We start from the raw sequence: 20809 nt of genomic DNA on the forward strand, positions 1-20809 counted from the left end.
ATCGCTGGGCTAATGGCCAGCAGCGGGGGCACGCATGGGGGGCCGTGGGAGTGCGCACAACCCGTGGGAGTGCGCGCAGCCTAACTGGACGAAAATTTTCGTCCAGTTAGGTTGAAGTGGTTAAAGTTTCAAAGGGAAAAAGTTTACATTTAAATGCAGTAAATGACAGTTACTGTAGCAAACCTAGCAGTAGTGTAAATTTAGTAATATCAAAAGAAAGGGCCAAGTGCAAAGGGCCAAGTGCAAGTCCATCGGCCAAGTGCCAAGTGCAAACTGCCAAGTGCAAAGGGCCAAGTGCCAAGTGCAAAGGGCCACGTGCAAAGGTCCAAGTGCAAGTTCCATGGGCCAAGTGCCAAGTGCAAAGGGCCAATTGCCAAGTGCTATGTGCCAAGTGCAAAGGGCCAAGTACAAGTGCAAAAGGCCAAGTGCAAGTGCAAAGAGCCAAGTGCCAAGGGCCAAGTGCCAAAGGCCAAGTGCAAAGGGCTAAGTGCAAAGGGCCAAGTGCCAAGTACCAAGGGCCAAGTGCCAAGGGCCAAGTGCAAAGGGCCAAGTGCAAAGGGCCAAGTGCCAGTGCAAAGGGCCAAGTGCAAGGGCCAAGTGCAAAGGGCCATGCGCAAAAGTGCCATGTAAAGTGCAAAGTGCAAAATGCCAAGTGGCAAGTGCCAAATGCAAAGTGCAAAGTGCACTTTGCATTTAACACTTTGCACTTTGTATTTGACACTTTGCACTTGGCACTTTGCATTTGACACTTTGCACTTGGCACTTTGCATTTGACACTTGGCCCTTTGCACTTGGCCCTTTCCTTTGATATTAGTAAATTTACACTACCGCTAGGTTTGCCACAGTAACTGTCATTTACTGCATTTAAATGTATACTTTTTTCCTTTGAAACTTTAAAATCGATTTTCTCAAAAACTATAAGGTCTTTTTGCAAAAAAATGTTTTCCTTTTTTCCTCTTGTACCCACATATCTCCTTAACCTCCTTGGCGGTAATCCCGAGCTGAGCTCGGGGTATGCCGCCGGAGGTCGCCGCTCAGGCCCTGCTGGGCCGATTTACGTTCTGAAAAAAGCAGCACACGCAGCCGGCACTTTGCCAGCCGCGTGTGCTGCCCGATCGCCGCCGCTCCGCGGCGATCCGCCGCGTGCAGCGGCGAAAGAGGGTCCCCCCAGCCGCCCGAGCCCAGCGCAGCCGGAACAAACAGTTCCGGCCGGCGCTAGGGGCTGGATCGGGCGGCTCTGACGTCAGGACGTCGACTGACGTCCATGACGTCACTCCGCTCGTCGCCATGGCGACGAGGAAAGCGAAACAAGATAGGCCGCTCATTGCGGCCTATCTTGTTACTTTAGATTGCCGGAGGCGATCGAAAGTATGCTTCCGGAGCGCCCTCTAGTGGGCTTTCATGCAGCCAACTTTCAGTTGGCTGCATGAAATATTTTTTTTTTAATTAAAAAAAAAAACACATTGCAGCCTCCCTGGCAAAATAAATAAACCGCCAGGGAGGTTAATAAACCTTGCAAATTTGGTGATTCTAGTTTGTAAGGGGGCTAAGATATTAAACGCAAAACAAACAGACTTTAGGCGAAAATTAATGCAAAAATATTCGGCAAATTTTCGCCTTTCGAAACGAAAATAGTACTTATTTTTGCTAAAAATTCGGCGAAAAGAATATTTGCATTTTCGCTCATCACTGTTACAGACCCAGCCCTGATGTCACTCCTCAGCAGCGCCTCCTGCATCCTCTCCATGTCACGCTGTGTGTAACCATGGAGAGGACGCAGGGGGGCACTGCTCAGGAGTGACATGAAGGCTGCCTGGAACACATGGAGGAGCCGTGAGCATCCTCCCTGTTACCGCCAAGGGGGGCACTTGGGTGGCCGCCGCTCCTCCGCATTCCATTCGGGTCTCCTCTGCCATGGCTTTCTTCTGCCCCCAAGTTCATATTTGGGTGAAGAGGGACTTGAAGTTTCTGCAGCTCTGCCCTCTCAGACTCCTGGGAGAGCTGCCTGCCTGGATCTGAACTGTGCACAGGACAGAAGGGAAACATGAAGATGTGCCCTGTATGTATTAGAGAGTTTAGCCTCTCTAATTCCCACTAATCTGTATCACAAGTTTTAATTTCTCCCCTGTGTCACCTGACTGCAGTAGTCATCAATCAGATAATGCTACCCCCAGTACTACTTACCCAGTGCTTCCTCCAGCCCCTGGCAGCCGCTATGTCAATTGCCACAGCTCCACTCTCCGCCGCTGGCCCCTGGTCCCTGATGATGCCTCGCCAGTGTCCTCTACTACGCTGGATACGTAGTACTGGGGGTAGCATTATCTGATTGATGACTCCTTTAAGCTCATTTGAAAGCACAGGATGTTAAACCTATGTCTGCTTCCATGAAAGAAGGAAGTAGACACAATGCAGATTTATTGCAGGATTTGTATCAGCTGTAACAAATCTTTAAAGGTTAGTATGCAGTTCAGGGCTGTGGAGTCAGTACAATAATCATCCAACTCCTCAGTTTATGAAACCACTGACTCCCACTCCCACTCCAGGTACCCAACATGGTTCTGACTCCGACTCCCATCTCTGATACTCAGTTTATGAAACCTCCGACTCCAGGTACCCAAAATTGCTCCGACTCCAACTCCACAGCCCCGGTGCTGTTGTGTATCTTTCAGAGCAGAGCGGAAGTTCTGTGTTCAGGTCCGCTTTAACCCTTCCACTGACTGCTATCTTACGGTGACCAGATGTCCCGGATTGCCCGGGACGCGTCCCGGATTCGGGGTCCGCTGTCCCAGGATGAATGAGGTCCCGGGAAACTTCCCGCTTTTAGCAGCGGGACGTCCCGGCCTCGGGACTCTGGTCACTTTATTGCATGAACTAGCAGCGGCGTCTATAGACGCTCCAGCCTCCTCACTGTCTTCCGGTGCTCCGACACCGGCAGGCGAGCAGGGCTATGGCAAGATGGCTATTTGTGTCTCCAGTACAGGGCTTCGGGCGCCATCTTGCCGTAGCCCTGCTCTGCCTGTCAGCGCGGGAGACTGCAGGAGGATCGTCTGGGGGAGATAAGCGCCAGAGGAGTCTGCTGCCAGGTGAGTAAATGCTTTTTTTGCCCAGGTGTTGCCTACAATGCGTTTATTTTGTACTGACATGTTTGCTCGCAGTGCGTTTATTTTGTGCTGACATGTTTGCCCGCAGTGCATTTATCTTGTGCTGACATGTTTGCCCGCAGTGCGTTTATTTTGTGCTGAAATGTTGCTCACATTGCGTTTATTTTGTGCTGACATGTTTGCCCGCAGTGCGTTTATTTTGTGCTGACATGTTGCCCATTGCATTTATTTTGTGCTGAAATTTTGCCCACATTGCGTTTATTTTCTGGTGTCTGGGGTAACTGTTGCTGCATTTATTATTTAATGGTCATAGTTGGCTATGTTCGCTGCTTTGGGGTTACGGTATACTATTAAATAGCATCACACAGTTTCTGCACACCCATGATGCGAAACCTCGTCTGACCACATGATGGCGTAAACACTGCTTTCTCATGCCTCGCTGTTACATCATTATGTTAGCTACGCCCATACAATGTCATGGCCACACCCATGTTTCGGCGCATCCCCCATTTTTTGGCCCCCTATTTCTCGCCTCCCCCCCGTCCCAGGTTGAACCAACAAAAATCTGGTCACTCTAGCTCCATGCATGTGCTCTCTTTAGCTACCTGGCCTGCTGTACTCTCCCACCTCCCTACCCCTACTGACTCCTTCTCTGTGCTCTCCCACCTACCTACCCCTACTGACTCCTCTCTGTGCTCTCTTTACCTACCTGCTGTTTTCTCCCACCTACCTACCCCCACTGACTCCTCTCTGTGCTCTCTATACCTACCTTCTGTACTCTACCACCTACCTACCTCACTGACTCCACTCTGTGCTGTATTTACCTACCTACTGTACACTCCCACCTAAGTAGGTATCCCCACGGACTTCTCTCTGTGCCCTCTATACCTACCTGCTGGCCTCTCCCACCTACCTAATTGGATATCTACATTACATTGTGTGGTTTTATTAAATAAGAAAAAGGGGCGTGGTATTAGGGTGTGTGGTCTGTGTTAAGGGGCGGAGTTTAGGGCACCAGAGCTTATGTGCCTATAGGCTCCTGAGCTGTAAATCCGGCCCTGCATGCTGGAGGTGTTCCCAGGCTCCATGGACTTCTATTCACATCTGGTGGGAGTGCCCCCTTATTCAGCCTTTCTGGATCAAAACCTTCTCGATACATGAACATCTCTATTGTAGACCACTGCAACCATCAGCAGCCACTGCCCTACTGACTCTTCTCCCAGGTAGATCCTCGACAATTAAAACATCCCTTACTCCCCAATTAATGATAGCTGCTAGATTAATTATCTCCAGATGCTGGAAGTCCACTAAGATCCCATCATTAGTAGAACTATTTAAAGAAATTAACCATATTATGAGAATGGAGGACCTATACTCGTTTGTAGTGAAATGGGCAGTCTGGATAAATTTCCGTGATTCCACCAAAGCCAAAGATATGCTTGCCTTTCCTCCTTGACCTCTCCACGGTTAGGGGCCCCACCGGAGTAGCTGACGGTTGCTGAGCTAACCGTAAGATGGCCCTGGGGCGTCCTGATGAGCAGCGCATCTTCCTTTCCTTTTTTCTCTTCCTTTTTCCGTTTTTTCTTTCTTTCCCTTTCTTCTCCCTACCTTCTCTCTACTTTTATGTCCCCTTCTTTTTTTCTCCCCTACACCATGGCCCATATACAATTCACTTTTTCTCCTGAGTTTTCTCCCAGTTGCTATTTTTACAACTTGTCATAAAATGCCTTTTAAGCCCCTAGCAAGCAAGAAAATACTCAAAATACATTTCATAGCACTTGTTCATCAACTTTTGGGTACCTTTTCAATTGTAAAGTGCTGAAAATTTAGTTTACAGAGAAGATGAAAATTATCTCCTAGGAGAAAACTCAGGTAAAAAAATGAATTGCATATGGCCCCTTATGTTTTAGTTTTTTACACTACTTTCTCATCTTCTCCTGATACACAAATGCAGCAATGTCAGGATATTTTCCAAGTTATTGCAAACAATTTGGATGTAATTTGGAAGGTTACTCTGATACAATCCTCATTTCCTACACTATATGACATGTAATCGCAATGAATGTCACCTGTTTAAGCTTCCAGCTTCTGTTGCATTTGATGTATTATTTGGCCTTACTTGTTATAGTTAAAACTTCAATAAAAACTATTTTACAAAAAAAAAAAAAAAATCCACTTACTTGGGGCTTCCTCCAGCCCCTGGCAGCCGACAGCCGTCCTGTACCCTCGCCGCAGCTCTGGTGGCTCCCGGTCTCCTCTGCTGCAGATGCCGACCTCGCCAGCTCATGCGGTCGTGCTGACATCATCACTGTAAAGTACAGTCCTGATGACGTGAGCTGCACATTGGACCACAGAAGAAACGGACCCGTAAGCCAACCTTGTGAGGTTGACATCTGCAGCTGAGGAGACTGGGAGCCACCGGAACTATGGCGAGGGCACAGGACGGCTGCCAGGGATTGGAGGAAGCCCCAGGTAAGTGAATTTTTATTTGTAATTACCTTGGACTTATCCTTTAACTTTGTGCTGCAGAGCCATAAAACTTAGTACACACATGAATCCCCCCCCCTTTCTGCCCACCAACAGAGTTTTCTGTTGGTGGGCTCTGATCGCTGCTGCAGGCAGTGTTTTTTTTTTGTTTTTTTGTTGTTTTTTATGAATTTATTTGTTTGTTTTTATTAAAAATTGCTATTTCCTTCCCTTCCCGCACCAGCAGCCAATCAGGGCAATCCTCTCTCATAGGCATCAGCCTATGAGAGGGGATCACGATCGGAGCCTCTCCAGGGGGCAGTCGAGTGACACATGCAGAGTGTAGATTGCAGTGCTGTAAAAATAGATTGCGGTTTTATCGTCTAACAGTCTCCTAGTGGCGATCGCCGCTGGTAGACTGATGACGGAGCGGAGCGGGGATGCGTGCGCATCAGCGTGCATGATCTCCTGTAAAACCCCGTCCCGGGACTTGATGCCTTTTGCCGTTGCGCGGTCCTGGGGCTGCCACCTCCCTCACGCCTATTGGCGTTAGGCTGTTGGGAAGGGGTTAAATTGTTGCAGACACTGATCTTTTGTACTTATTACAATGCACAGTGATTCCATGCACAGTCATGCATAAAATATATTTGTGCCTAAATAATTTTATGTTTCTGAATACTAACTTCTTGCACTTATTGTAATGCATAGCAATTGCTGTGCACAGTTGTGCCCATTGGGGTCTAAATTGAGGAGGAGGTTCAGGGAAAGGGGATATCCGGAGGGCACATTGAGGAAGGCGTTTAGGAGGGCGGATGCCAGTGTGAGAGCATCCTTGCTCTCGACTGGCTCTCGATCCACGCGTGAGTCGGAATCCACTGTGCGATTCTGCACTAGATATTCAGCTCAAAACTCCAAAATTGTGAACATCATTGAGAAACATTGGCACATTTTAGCCAACAATCCTATATTGAATAGATTTATTCCCACGAGACCCCTATTCTCCTTTAGACGAGCACCTTCTTTGAAGGATAGGGTGGTAAGCAGCCATTTTGTAGACCCTGTTGGTAACGGGAAACATTGCAAGATCACGGGTACTTATACGTGTGGTGGCTGCACTATGTGCAGGTACATACAAGTGGGTAAATCCGTTAGACTGCCAGATGGTAGAGACTGGGAGCTGGCCCATTATGCCAATTGTAACACGATTCTGGTCGTTTACCTTCTTGTGTGTCCCTGTGGTGCATTTTACATAGGCAAAACGAAACGTGAACTACGCTCACGTATTTCAGACCATGTCACTAGTATTAGGAGTAAAAATTTATCCAGTCTGACCCCTGTAGCTAGACACTTTAAAACAGTGCACGCGGGCAATCCAAACAAAATGCGGTTTGTTGGCCTAGATCGGATCCATGCCTCCGCCAGAGGTGGGGACATGGATCGGCTATTGTTACAGAAAGAGTCACGATGGATCTTTTAATTGGAGGCCACAAAGCCCCCCGGTTTGAACAGAGCATGTAAGCTATGCTTCATTTTTGCCGATATAAGAACATACTGGTGGGGCGTGGCCTGACCATGGAGTGAAGAGGACGTGCAGCACCTGAGCTCCGCTTAACCCTGCTTATCCTGCTGTTATCCTGCACTCGTATTCCCCCTCCTTCACAGTGATTTACCTCCTCAGACATTCCTTTGTTGCCTGGCTTCATGATGTCTGGTAAAAAGAACGAAAGCAAGCTTCCTTCAGTCTCAGCGCGGCTGGCACAATACGCGCACAATGGAGGTCAAGATGGCGCTGGCCTCTCGGACACAGCTACTGTGCAACAGCCCGCCCTGCTCCAGACCTCCTTGGATGATACACTGCCTTTGGAGTCGGTGAGTGATGATTCCCCTGACAGCCCTGAGCTTATCCACGATCCCCCAAGGGAACAGAGAGAGCGCTCCCAGCCTCCTGATAGTAATACGAGCTCCTCCGGGCAGACAAGCATGGCGAAGGTTAATGACATGGGGGAGGATGAGCCATCCAGATTACAACTTCTGACAGCTATTAATGATCTGAAAACCTCAATCACCGGGAAACTGGACACTATCCAGATAGAACTTTCATATGTTAAGGAAGATATGCAGAAAATGAAAGAGAGGTCTGTGGAAAGTGAGAAACGTATAAGTGACCTGGAGGATGATATTAGGCCTATGCGCTCTGACCTTAACTATTACAGTAAGATATCTGATGGTCACACATCTAAGTTATCAGTTATCAAAAATCGTTCGAGAAGAAACAATCTCAGATCTGTTGGATTTCCTGAAAAGGCTGAGGGCTCAGAGGCTGAAATGTTTATTGAGAAGTGGCTGACTGACTCCCTCCCTGACTTCTCTCCCTCACGTACTTTTCTGTTGAAAGAGCGCATGTGATGATCCGCTCAGCTGGCTGCACAGGCAGACAGCTGTTTGTCCATTCCTCTAGTCTGTGGGCTGCAGGTCTCTGGAACAGAGACCTGTCTTTTCATTGCAAGTTTCTGTTCTGTTCTCTTGCTGGGGAATTTGCATACATTCGTTATGCAAATCCCCTACCTGCCTTCTTTGATGACTGGCACTATAAGAGCTTTATGTTTCCCAGAATGCTTTGCTGGTCATTTCCCTTCCTTGCTCAGTTCCTGATGGACACTGCTGGAGTGTCAGCCATTGCTATCTAGTATAGTTAATTCCTGGGGGTTGCTTTAGGCTCCCCTTCTAGCCCAGTCAGGTTGTATTATCTGTATTGCCTGTTCTGTCTTGTCTTGTCTTGCCTGTTTGCCATTGTCCTGTCCCTATGGTGGTTGACAGGAAATGGTTCTGATCTATGTTCTTGGAGTATAGCTGGTGCAGCGGTTGCTACCAGCTATCTCTTCTGTTCTGTTTCCTGGGATCGCGCTAGCTACTTTGTGCTAGCGCTGGGGATCCTTCTGTTCTGTTTCCTGGGATCGCGCTAGCTACTTTGTGCGAGCGCTGGGGATCCTTCTGTTCTGTCTTGTCGGTCGCGATTGCGCTGTCACCAACAGCGGTTGATAGCGAATCGTTCTGTCTTGCTGAGATCGCACTAGCCGCTAGCGTTAGCGGCTGTGGATCTTTCTGATCTATGTTCCTGCTTGGATCACACTTGCTCTGGCGGAAGAGCGGTGGATCCTTCCTGCCTAGTTCTTGTTTTTCGTGTGTCTGTCTTGTCCGCTGCGCTTGCTGCAGGCTCGGTGTGGTAACCGTTAAGCAAGCGCTCGTGTCCCCTGTTTCATGTTTGTCTGTTTATGGTTAGTTAGGCGTGCTTGTCTCTATTGTGCTTATCACGTGGAGATCGCGCATAACCGCGTGCACTGTTGCGAATGAGTGCGGTGTTCGCGGTTAGCTAGCGGTTGTTATTTTCCGTATCTCCTTATTGTATTTGCTGTGCCTTTGCTACCCTCGTATTCTATTCTGTTCTGCCTTGTGTCACGTCTCGCGATCGCACCTCTTGCGATCGCGTTCCTATTTCGTATCTGCTGTTGTGTGTGTGCGCGGTCGCGGAGTGGCGACTGGATTGGCGCACACACATACAACCTATCCCTTTTGCTCAATCTCATTCACAATCGCCTCTCTTGCGATTTGCGTTCTGCGCTTCGTACAATTCCTGTCTGGCACTTGTGGAGGTACAGAGGATTGGTTCCTCTGCACTCCCCAGCGCCATCTGCCGACAGGAATTTCCCTCTACAGGTGCGTAGCACCTTTTGCTGGGTTCCTGCAAATTATACGCTTGTGGAGGATCTCCGCCGTGTCAGCGCACGCGTTGTGCGCTGATCACGGGGAAAGTTCCACAATCGTGACAGAATGACCAGCCATACCCAAAACCCCAGTGTAGACGGAATTTTCGATTTGTACGATTTTGTTGAATATGGCTCTTGTACCTTTAAGAGATTTAAAAAACTTGAACCTGAATCAGCAGACGAATTTTTGTCTGAGTGTATGAAACTGTTAGCGAACCCTGAATTCCAATGCACCCCAGTGTCTACCTGGGCCCCCCAAATGGTCTACATTCTGTTGGGGGGCGAAATGTTAATGTGGGGTTATGATGTGTTAAATCATACCACCCTGAGTCAAAGACCCCTGGAATTCTTGGCCTTTTTAATTCACAATTGGCTGAGATTACCTCAATTACCATACCCCCTTAATGAGTTGTTGTCAGCAGCTCAATCAGCTGTTCCATCTACTCTTTCATCCACAAAGCAGCCATCCAAAGCCTCTAAGTCTAAACGTAAAAGATCTAGGAAGGCTTCCCAGCGGAAAGATCCGTTGCCCCTAGCAACCACAAATAAAGAGGTTATTTCTGTCAAGTCTGAAATGGGCAAAACCATGCAGTATGATAATGATGTTTATAATGCATCTGCTGATCAGTTTCCAGGGTTTTTGCCTCAATCCAAAGCTTATGTGGATCCTGCTATAGGTAGGATCGCACACTACATTAAAGCAGTTAAAAAATCTGTTCTTGTTCCTGAACTCCACCCCTATGGAGATTATTTGGATACTGGCCTGTTTGAACCCCCATTTGCTTCCTGGGATATTGGGGCCTTGCTGGAAGAATTCGATTTTGATTGGAAAGCCTTTTGCGATTTTTACATCGCAAAAAGCGAAGATGTCTTGAATTCTTGTCTTGACTCTATGTACCTTCTGATTGATTCCGATGAATGTGACGAGGATGATGTGGATCTGGTGATCTATGTATGGCAAACGATTTTGGATGAGTTGCACACACACCAACCAATTGATTCCAATAAAGAGACATCGTTGTCGGATGATTGTTCCTGCCTTTCTGGGGTAAAGCATGTGAGTCTTGACTTTGTGCAATCTGAAATGAATGAGTGTGCCGCTGTGGTTGATTCCTGTGCGAATCCTGAAGGATTCGCTCCTGACAGTGTGCAGTTTGAATCTGTGCGATCTGATGCCTGTTTCTCGGATGTTCCTGCAGATTGTGATCGGCATGAGTCTGCCGGTTTCCTCAAGGATGTGTGGGATCCTTTGTCATTTAGAAACAGATCTTTGAGATCTTCCGTCTGTGACCCTGCTATGGGGAAAATTTCTCGACTATGCAGCGTCAAAAGTAAAATTATTATGCCTAATAAAGTTTATCCTGTTGATGTCGCCATTTCTTCTGCAAATGAGTTTCTGTCTCACCCTGTTCACACCTGTGCAGGCCTGTTGCCTGATGACAGTTGCTCCAGTGTTTCTGTCCTAGATGCCTTGCAGTCTGCTCCGCAGATCGCGGAAGTTTGCGATATGGAAGCGTCAGTTTCGCAACCTAAAGCGATCTTGGATCCGCAAATTTTGCGTTCTGACTCCTCGGATTCGACATTGTTAGCCGAATCTAAGAGTGAGACAGCACTTCGGTTTTGCGAATCTGATGCTGAAGCTTCTTTGCCTTGTCCAGAGAAGCTTTCTCTGAACCTGCCCTGTACCATGAATGAAGGCATGATGTCCACTTGCATTGACATTTGCGAGTCTGATTCTGAAGAAAGTATTGACTCTCCACCCAGTACTCTGGATGAGTCAATATTGCCTTGTACAATATCTCCTGCCCTGCCCCTAGAGGCTCGTCTAGGTATTGCTGCTATTTTTACCTGTCTTTCTGCAGTTTTGGAATTGCAAGTTAGTTTGACTACTACACAGAGTTCTGGGTGCAGCGAGATTAAAGTTAGGAAGTCAGTGTGTGGTCCAGTGAATATTCCTGTACGGAACGGAACTCATGATGATGAAATTCAGTCTCAGTTTATGGTGGAACCTTCCTTGGGACATCTGCCCTGTTCTCAAAATAAAGTTCCAGTTTTGCCCTGTAACATGGATATTACAGAATCCTTCTTAGACAACTTGAAAAATGATGTTCCTGAGGTCTTGTTTGATGATTTAAAGGTCTCCGAGTTCCTCCCAAAGGGTGCAGAACTTGTAGGAGATGTCTCCTGCCCCCCAGGTCCTTCTGAGGTGTTGCCCACTTCAGTAGGCATTGCTGCCTTGCTGACTACTTTTGCAGCTCTTGTGGAGCTTCATTCATGTGTAGTCAATGATGATATTACAGTTACAGAAAATTCTGAATTTGAGTCCGAGTCTTCTTTTGAAAGACCAGTACCTGTGACCTTTACTCGTGATGATTTTCTGCCCGGTACTGGTTTTGGTCTTGTCGTGTCGGACTCTGAGGTTGGCAGTTCCCCGACATGTCCTGAGGTTTCTCCTGTACTAGTGTACCCCGATGTGCTCTGTGACCCAGAAAGCCCAAGTGTGCCTCGGTTACCAGCGTACTCAGATGCTTCCTCAGTGGAGACATGTTCTGATATAGCCTGCCTGCTTGCATGCCCAGAAGTGGTCCCTGAAAGTCCTGATCTTGATGGGTGTCCTGCTAATTTTGAGTCTGGAATGATCATAGGTTCCATAGGGGTTCTTGGTGGTTCTCCATGTGAGCCTGGTGAGCGTTCTGGCTTCTTGGGATCTCTGCGGAGCTTCAAGGCGTTCTGGGAGATTCCGGGAAAGATTTTGCTTGGTGCCCTGAATATGATCAGCAATGGCTTTGGTGTTGTAAGGGACACTTCGAACAGGTATTGCGGCAGGTTTGGTATTCTTGGACGCTCCTTGGAAGGTGGTGGGTATTGTCTGGAGGGTGTCGATGGCTCCTTCTCTGGTGTCCACAGTCCTGATGGGTGTTACGCTGAGACTTGCAGTGCTGGTGGGCATGTTTCGGTGGCTTCTGCTTCTGATGAGGTCGGTTTCGGATGGACTGACTCTGGAATTGGGCCTTGTCGGGCTGTCCTGACCTTCATGAGTCTTCAGTTAGAGTTTTGTGATGTTACCAGTTTTGAGGGATGTCTGGAATCCATCCCTAGAAGGGGGGGTACTGTGATGATCCGCTCAGCTGGCTGCACAGGCAGACAGCTGTTTGTCCATTCCTCTAGTCTGTGGGCTGCAGGTCTCTGGAACAGAGACCTGTCTTTTCATTGCAAGTTTCTGTTCTGTTCTCTTGCTGGGGAATTTGCATACATTCGTTATGCAAATCCCCTACCTGCCTTCTTTGATGACTGGCACTATAAGAGCTTTATGTTTCCCAGAATGCTTTGCTGGTCATTTCCCTTCCTTGCTCAGTTCCTGATGGACACTGCTGGAGTGTCAGCCATTGCTATCTAGTATAGTTAATTCCTGGGGGTTGCTTTAGGCTCCCCTTCTAGCCCAGTCAGGTTGTATTATCTGTATTGCCTGTTCTGTCTTGTCTTGTCTTGCCTGTTTGCCATTGTCCTGTCCCTATGGTGGTTGACAGGAAATGGTTCTGATCTATGTTCTTGGAGTATAGCTGGTGCAGCGGTTGCTACCAGCTATCTCTTCTGTTCTGTTTCCTGGGATAGCGCTAGCTACTTTGTGCTAGCGCTGGGGATCCTTCTGTTCTGTTTCCTGGGATCGCGCTAGCTACTTTGTGCGAGCGCTGGGGATCCTTCTGTTCTGTCTTGTCGGTCGCGATTGCGCTGTCACCAACGGCGGTTGATAGCGAATCGTTCTGTCTTGCTGAGATCGCACTAGCCGCTAGCGTTAGCGGCTGTGGATCTTTCTGATCTATGTTCCTGCTTGGATCACACTTGCTCTGGCGGAAGAGCGGTGGATCCTTCCTGCCTAGTTCTTGTTTTTCGTGTGTCTGTCTTGTCCGCTGCGCTTGCTACAGGCTCGGTGTGGTAACCGTTAAGCAAGCGCTCGTGTCCCCTGTTTCATGTTTGTCTGTTTATGGTTAGTTAGGCGTGCTTGTCTCTATTGTGCTTATCACGTGGAGATCGCGCATAACCGCGTGCACTGTTGCGAATGAGTGCGGTGTTCGCGGTTAGCTAGCGGTTTTTATTTTCCGTATCTCCTTATTGTATTTGCTGTGCCTTTGCTACCCTTGTATTCTATTCTGTTCTGCCTTGTGTCACGTCTCGCGATCGCACCTCTCGCGATCGCGTTCCTATTTCGTATCTGCTGTTGTGTGTGCGCGGTCGCGGAGTGGCGACTGGATTGGCGCACACACATACAACCTATCCCTTTTGCTCAATCTCATTCACAATCGCCTCTCTTGCGATTTGCGTTCTGCGCTTCGTACAATTCCTGTCTGGCACTTGTGGAGGTACAGAGGATTGGTTCCTCTGCACTCCCCAGCGCCATCTGCCGACAGGAATTTCCCTCTACAGGTGCGTAGCACCTTTTGCTGGGTTCCTGCAAATTATACGCTTGTGGAGGATCTCCGCCGTGTCAGCGCACGCGTTGTGCGCTGATCACGGGGAAAGTTCCACAATCGTGACAGCGCACAGAATTCCTGGTGGTGCACTTAAGCCAGGCCTGCCGCCTCGACCGTTAATTGCTAAACTTTTGAACTTTCGTGATAAAACTTCTATCTTGAGAGCTGCTAGGATTCATGCAGCTCCGTTAACCTTTAATGATTCCACAATCCACATCTACCAGGACTTTTCTGTGGATGTTCAAAAGCAGCGTATAGCCTTCTCTGATATAAAAAAACGCCTACGTGACAAACAAATTAAGTACAGCATGCTCTTTCCTTCTAAGCTGCGTGTCATATATGAAGATGAAGTGCTGTTTTTTGCGAACCCACGTGAAGCTGCATCCTCGTTGGAATCTATAGGATCTAACATGGCGGCTAGGTCTCCCCGCAACAACAGACCCCCGTTAGAGCTCTCTTCGATAATAGGTTGTGGTGTAAATGGTGTGCTATATACTGGAACTATGCATTCACCGTAACTTTTCTGTGCTTTCAACGATTACGTTATATCAGCTCCCTCTGGGCTCTTTATTTTACTGTTGATGCCCATTCCTCTCTCCTCCGTATGGAAATTAGGCTGACACTAATGCTAAAAACTGTTTGAGAGCAGCAACTCTCTACTTTGTACCCTATGTCACTGTTTACCTATCTGGCCTTATACTTCTGGAGCTAGACTCTAAGTAGAACCTCTGTCTTTTATGCCAGCTCAACATTGCCCCTGAGCAAAATTGCTTCCACCTAGTCTTCCGCAATATGCCTTGAAGTTATTTAAGGTCCTGCTGTTTATCCATGCTTTCCTTTAACTGTTGTGCAAATTAATTCTTTTCGTTTTATACGCATCTGTTCTGTGCCTGTTTTATAGGAAATATTTTCTGAGTATGAGGTTCTTTGCTCTGTAATATGTATATATGTATAACTTTAATACGAGTTTAAGAATAATTGCTATTTGGGGTTTTGGAGTTTACCTCTGGTTTCACGTTCCAGTAAGCTGTTTAAGTTAGGGACAAAAGCGGGTTGTAGTTTAGGGCAACTTGCGGGGTGGGATAAGGGCGGGGATTTTTTTCTGGGTTTTGTTTTTCTTATAGTTTCTGTGTTCATGACAGCACTATTGCCTTCTGACAGTTTGTCTGTGCATTTACATATACTTCGCTTAATGTCCTGCATTACCACGATGTTTCATTATGGGTGACTTTGATTTTATTTCTTGGAATGTACGGGGGATGAACCATCCCATTAAAAGGAGACTGGTCTTTGACTTTTTGAAAAAGTCCAATGCAAAAATAATATGTTTGCAAGAAACACACCTTACAGGCTCCCGATTGAATACACTTAAAAAGCCTTGGATAGGCCATGTCTTTGCCTCCCAATATTCCTCTTATTCCAGAGGTACAGCTATCCTTGTGTCAAAAAACGCTCCCATTAAAATCAACTCCGTTCGCACGGATCTGCTGGGTAGATATGTAATCCTGCATTTTTCTCTTGAAGGCCGATCCTTTATAGTGGCGTCCGTGTATGTACCTCCCCCATTCCACATTTCTGTACTAGACAAGGTGATGTCTATTATTTATGATCTACCATCCTGTCCTGTCACAATTTGTGGTGATTTCAACAATATTACGGACCCAATTTTAGACAGATCATCGCCGGGGGACCATAGGGGGCATTTAGCCTTCGTGGAGTGGATACAAAGACATGGCCTTTCTGATATCTGGAGGTGGCGTAATTACAAAAAGGTGGCATTCTCCTGCTTCTCAGACTCTCATGGTACTATGTCCCGCATTGATTTAGTATTAGGCTCTCATGATATGCTTACTAAATTTAAATCCATCAAATACCTTCCTCATGGAATCTCTGACCATGCGCCTCTTCAGTGCACTTTGGTGGGAGACTCCTTGAGAAACGCAGGTTCCTGGAGGATGGGTCAGCTCTGGTTGTGTGACGAGGTGGTGCTTAATTACTGTACCTCACAAATGAAAGAATATTGGCATCTTAACCCGGGTACCTCTACTTTGGGTATTGTGTGGGACGCATCTAAGGCAACCCTGCGTGGCCATTTCTCTCATATTAAAGGTATCACCCTTAAAAATGACAATGCATATATTGCCCGCACTGAATCAATAATGCTAACTGCTCAAACTCAATTTCTGTCCAATCCCATCAAAGAAAACTATTCAGTGTGGGCCAAAGCCCGCCGTGAGCATGAAATTAGATTACTGAATAGGGCAAAGAGACGAAATATTATATTCTCTCAAACGTTTTTTGAATTCGGTAATAAGTCAAGTAAATTATTAGCATCCATGATTAGGGCCCAATGTTCTCCTATTGCTATACCACGAATTATCTCCTCCTCTGGTGAGGTGCTATCTTCCTCTTCAGAGATTTTGGAAGCATTTTGCCTATTCTATAGTAACCTCTATAAAGCTGACCCAGGATGTGACCTGTCCTTCGTATCTGTCTTTCTGCAGGAATGTCAATTACCTACTCTCAATGTAGAAGACTGTGCATCCCTGGATGCGCCTATCACTATCTCAGAGGTTGTGGCCACAATTAAAACCCTTAAAGCTAATAAATCCCCGGGTCCTGATGGTATACCATCTGAATGGTATATTGAGAGCGGATCAGTTACCTCTCAAGCCCTTCTACATATGTTTAATGACACCTATAAAGCGGGTACACTCCCTGAATCTATGAGGGAAGCCCATATAACCCTTCTTCTGAAGCCTGGGAAGAATCCTGAGATGTGTGACTCTTATCGTCCCATCTCTCTTTTAAATACAGATGTGAAGATACTGGCCAAAGTCCTTGCGGACCGCCTTAAAGTGGTTATTGAAAAACGAATTGCCCCGAATCAAACCGGGTTCATTCCCTCACGCTCCACCAAATTAAACTTACGTAGACTATTTGTGAACCTCCAATTTCCTCATAAGAATGCTGGGAAAAGAATACTTTTAGCCTTGGATACTAATAAGGCTTTCGATACGTTATCTTGGCGGTATCTTCAGTTTGTCCTAGAGGCCTTTGGATTTGGCCCAGGCTTTAGGAAATGGATTAATATCCTTTATAATTCACCCACCGCTAGACTAAAAGTAAATGGTCAAATCTCTGATCCCTTCTTAATCAGCAGAGGCACACGTCAAGGGTGCCCACTTTCCCCTTTACTGTTCGCCCTAGCTATGGAACCCCTAGCTGCATTTATTCGGGGTGACCCTCATATCACTGGCTGGATAATTAGAAGGGTACATGAAAAGATTTCCCTGTACGCTGACGACGTGCTTTTATACCTTGACAGTCCGGGTCGCTCTCTATCTAGGGTCTTAGAGGTTTACAAACTATTTGGTGATCTGTCGGGCTTGAGGGTTAACTGGTCAAAGTCTCTCCTTTTTCCTGTGGACGAAGAATCTATCAATAATTTACCCCCAGACCTTCCCCTTCAAATTTGTTCCTCCTTCAAATATCTGGGGATAACGATTGCGAGGCACAACAATTCTTATATTAGTAATAATCTCTCCCCTATTATTTCTAATATCGATGAGAAACTTAGGAGATGGAACAACCTACCTTTGGATCTGTTGGGTAGAGTCAATCTTATAAAAATGATCATTGCTCCTAAAATCCTATATATCCTTCTGATGGCTCCATGCTGGATCCCTATGTCATATTTTACCAAAATGAACTCATTGGTTCAATCCTTTCTCTGGGCTGGGAAGTCTCCTAGACTGGCTTTAGATACTCTGCGTCTTCCAGTAAGTAAAGGTGGATTGGCTCTACCACATTTTCAAATGTATTTCCTGGCCGCACAACTTTCCTACATCTTTAGATGGGTACATAGTATAAGAAATGACTCCGCTCTAGATGCTGAAGCTGATTGTGCCTCTTCATATGAAGCCCTCTGCAACCTTATTTATCGGGGTAGTCCCCTCTCTGGGGAGGGCACAGATATTTTATCCTTCTCCCTTAAGACATTTCACAAGGCCCAACAGATTGCTGGAGATAACAAACAGGTTCTCTCTCCTAGTTCTCCACTTTGGTGTAACTCTAATCTCACTGAATTCTCAGTTATGCAAGATATTAGTGTTGGGCGAACACCTAGATGTTCGGGTTCGCGAACGTTCGCCGAACATCGCCGCGATGTTCGGGTGTTCGCGCCGAACTTCGAACATAATGGAAGTCAATGGGGACCCGAACTTTTATGCTTTGTAAAGCTTCCTTACATGCTACATACCCCAAATTAGCAGGGTATGTGCACCTTGGGAGTGGGTACAAGAGGAAAAAAAATATTTGAAAAAGAGCTTATAGTTTTTGAGAAAATTGATTGTAAAGTTTCAAAGGAAAAACTGTCTTTTAAATGTGGAAAATGTCATGTTTCTTTGCACAGGTAACATGCTTTTTTTCGCCATGCAGTCATAAATGTAATACAGAGAAGAGGTTCCACGAAAAGGGACCGGTAACGCTAACCCAGCACCAGCAGCAGCAGACGTGATGGAACAGGAGGAGGCGCAGGAGGAAAAGGCCACGCTTTGTGAGACACAACAACCCAGGCCTTGCATGAGGACAAGAAGCGTGCGGATAGCATGCTTTGTAACGCCATGCAGCCATAAATGTAATAAAGATAAGTGGTTCAATAAACAGGGACCACGCGGCAACGCTAACCCAGCAGCAGCAGACGTGATGGAACAGGAGGAGGTGCAGGAGGAGAAGGCCACGCTTTGTGAGACACAACAACCCAGGCCTTGCATGAGGACAAGAAGCGTGCGGATAGCATGCTTTGTACCGCCATGCAGTCATAAATGTAATAAAGATAAGTGGTTCAATAAACAGGGACCACGCGGCAACGCTAACCCAGCAGCAGCAGACGTGATGGAACAGGAGGAGGCGCAGGAGGAGAAGGCCATGCTTTGTGAGATACAACAACCCAGGCCTTGCATGAGGACAAAAAGCGTGCGGATATAGCAGCAATGCTTTTTGCCGCCATGTAGTCATAAATGTAATACAGATGAGAGGTTCAATAAACAGGGACCGGAAACGCTAACCCATCCCAGATGTTCATTGGTCATGTTACTTGGTTGGGGTCCTGGAGTGTTGCGTAGTCATTTCCAATCCAGGATTGATTCATTTTAATTTGAGTCAGACGGTCTGCATTTTCTGTGGAGAGGCGGATACCCGATCTGTGACGATGCCTCCGGCAGCACTGAAACAGCGTTCCGACATAACGCTGGCTGCCGGGCAAGCCAGCACCTCTATTGCGTACATTGCCAGTTCGTGCCAGGTGTCTAGCTTCGATACCCAATAGTTGAAGGGTGCAGATGGATTGTTCGACACAGCTACGTCATCTGACATGTAGTCCTTGACCATCTTCTCCAAGCGATCGGTGTTGGAGGTGGATCTGCACGCTTGCTGTTCAGTGGGCTGCTGCTGCATGGGTGTCAGAAAATTTTCCCACTCCAAGGACACTGCCGATACCATTCCCTTTTGGGCACTAGTTGCGGCTTGCGTTGTTTGCTGCCCTCCTGGTCGTCCTGGGTTTGCGGAAGTCAGTCTGTCGGCGTACAACTGGCTAGAGGAGGGGGAGGATGTCAATCTCCTCTCTAAAGTCTCCACAAGGGCCTGCTTGTATTCTTCCATTTTGACCTGTCTGACTCTTTCTTCAAGCAGTTTTGGAACATTGTGTTTGTACCGTGGATCCAGAAGGGTATAAACCCAGTAATTGGTGTTGTCCAAAATGCGCACAATGCGTGGGTCACGTTCAATGCAGTCTAGCATGAATTGAGCCATGTGTGCCAGAGTCCTACCAGAATCCTCATCATCCTCTTGTGAGCGTTGTGATAGTTGTTGTGATGCATCATAGTCGTCACCTTCCTCCTGGTCTGCTTCTGCTGACCATTCGCGCTGAATTGTGGAAGTCCAACGTGCACTGCTCTGGCCCTCGTCAGTGGTGGCATGAAATTCCTGCTCCAACTCCAGCTGTTCCTCCTCCTCTTCTTCGTCATAGCTGCTGGGGCCAGCGTTCCCTGAGGCGGATGGCCTGATGTTGGTACCATCACGCTGATCGTTTTCTCCTTCAGATTCCCCCAGTTGCATCATGACAGCTGTTTCCTTGATTTTCAACATTGACCTCTTCAGTAAACACAGCAGTGGTATGGTAATGCTGACTGAAGAGTTGTCACTGCTCACAAGCAACGTGGATTGCTCAAAATTTTGGAGGACTTGGCAGAGGGCCAACATGTTGGCCCAATCGGATCCACAGAAGCTTGGCAGCTGTCCGGATGCGCCTCGGTACTGCGCCGTCATGTACTGGACCACTGCACTCTTCTGCTCACAAAAGCGGGCTAGCATGTGCAGCGTAGAATTCCAGCGCGTAGGGACATCACACAGCAAGCGATGGTGGGGGAGATTGAAGCGCTCCTGCATCTTGGCGAGTGCCCCCGAAGCAGTACTGGAATTTCTACAATGTTTGGCCACTCGACGCACCTTCAACAGAAGATCGGCCACGCCTGGGTATGTCCTCCAGAACCACTGAACTACTAGGTTCATCACGTGCGCCAGGCAAGGGATGTGTGTCAGCTTAGCCAACCTTAAAGCGCGAATGAGATTACTCCCATTATCACACACAACCATGCCCGGTTTCAGGTCCAGCGGTGCCAGCCACAAATCCGTCTGTTCCTTTATTCCCTTCCAAATTTCCTCCCCTGTGTGCTGCTTATCCCCAAGGCAGATCAGCTTCAGCAACGCTTGCTGACGCATGCCAACAGCTGTGCTGCACTGCTTCCACGATCCTACTGCTGCTGGGTTAGCGTTTCCGGATGAGGTACAGCTTTGAGATGCGTTGGAGGAGAAGGAGTCAGAGAGGTAGGTGCTGCTGTTATCCAGTGGGAGGGGCGGCGGTGCAGCTGTTTGCGGCGTGGGCAACACCCGCGGCGTAGCAGGTGAGGAATCGCTGCCAGGCTCCACAAGGTCCACCCAGTGCGCAGTA

Source organism: Hyperolius riggenbachi, chromosome 10, assembly GCF_040937935.1.
Source record: "Hyperolius riggenbachi isolate aHypRig1 chromosome 10, aHypRig1.pri, whole genome shotgun sequence".
Lineage (NCBI taxonomy): Eukaryota > Metazoa > Chordata > Amphibia > Anura > Hyperoliidae > Hyperolius > Hyperolius riggenbachi.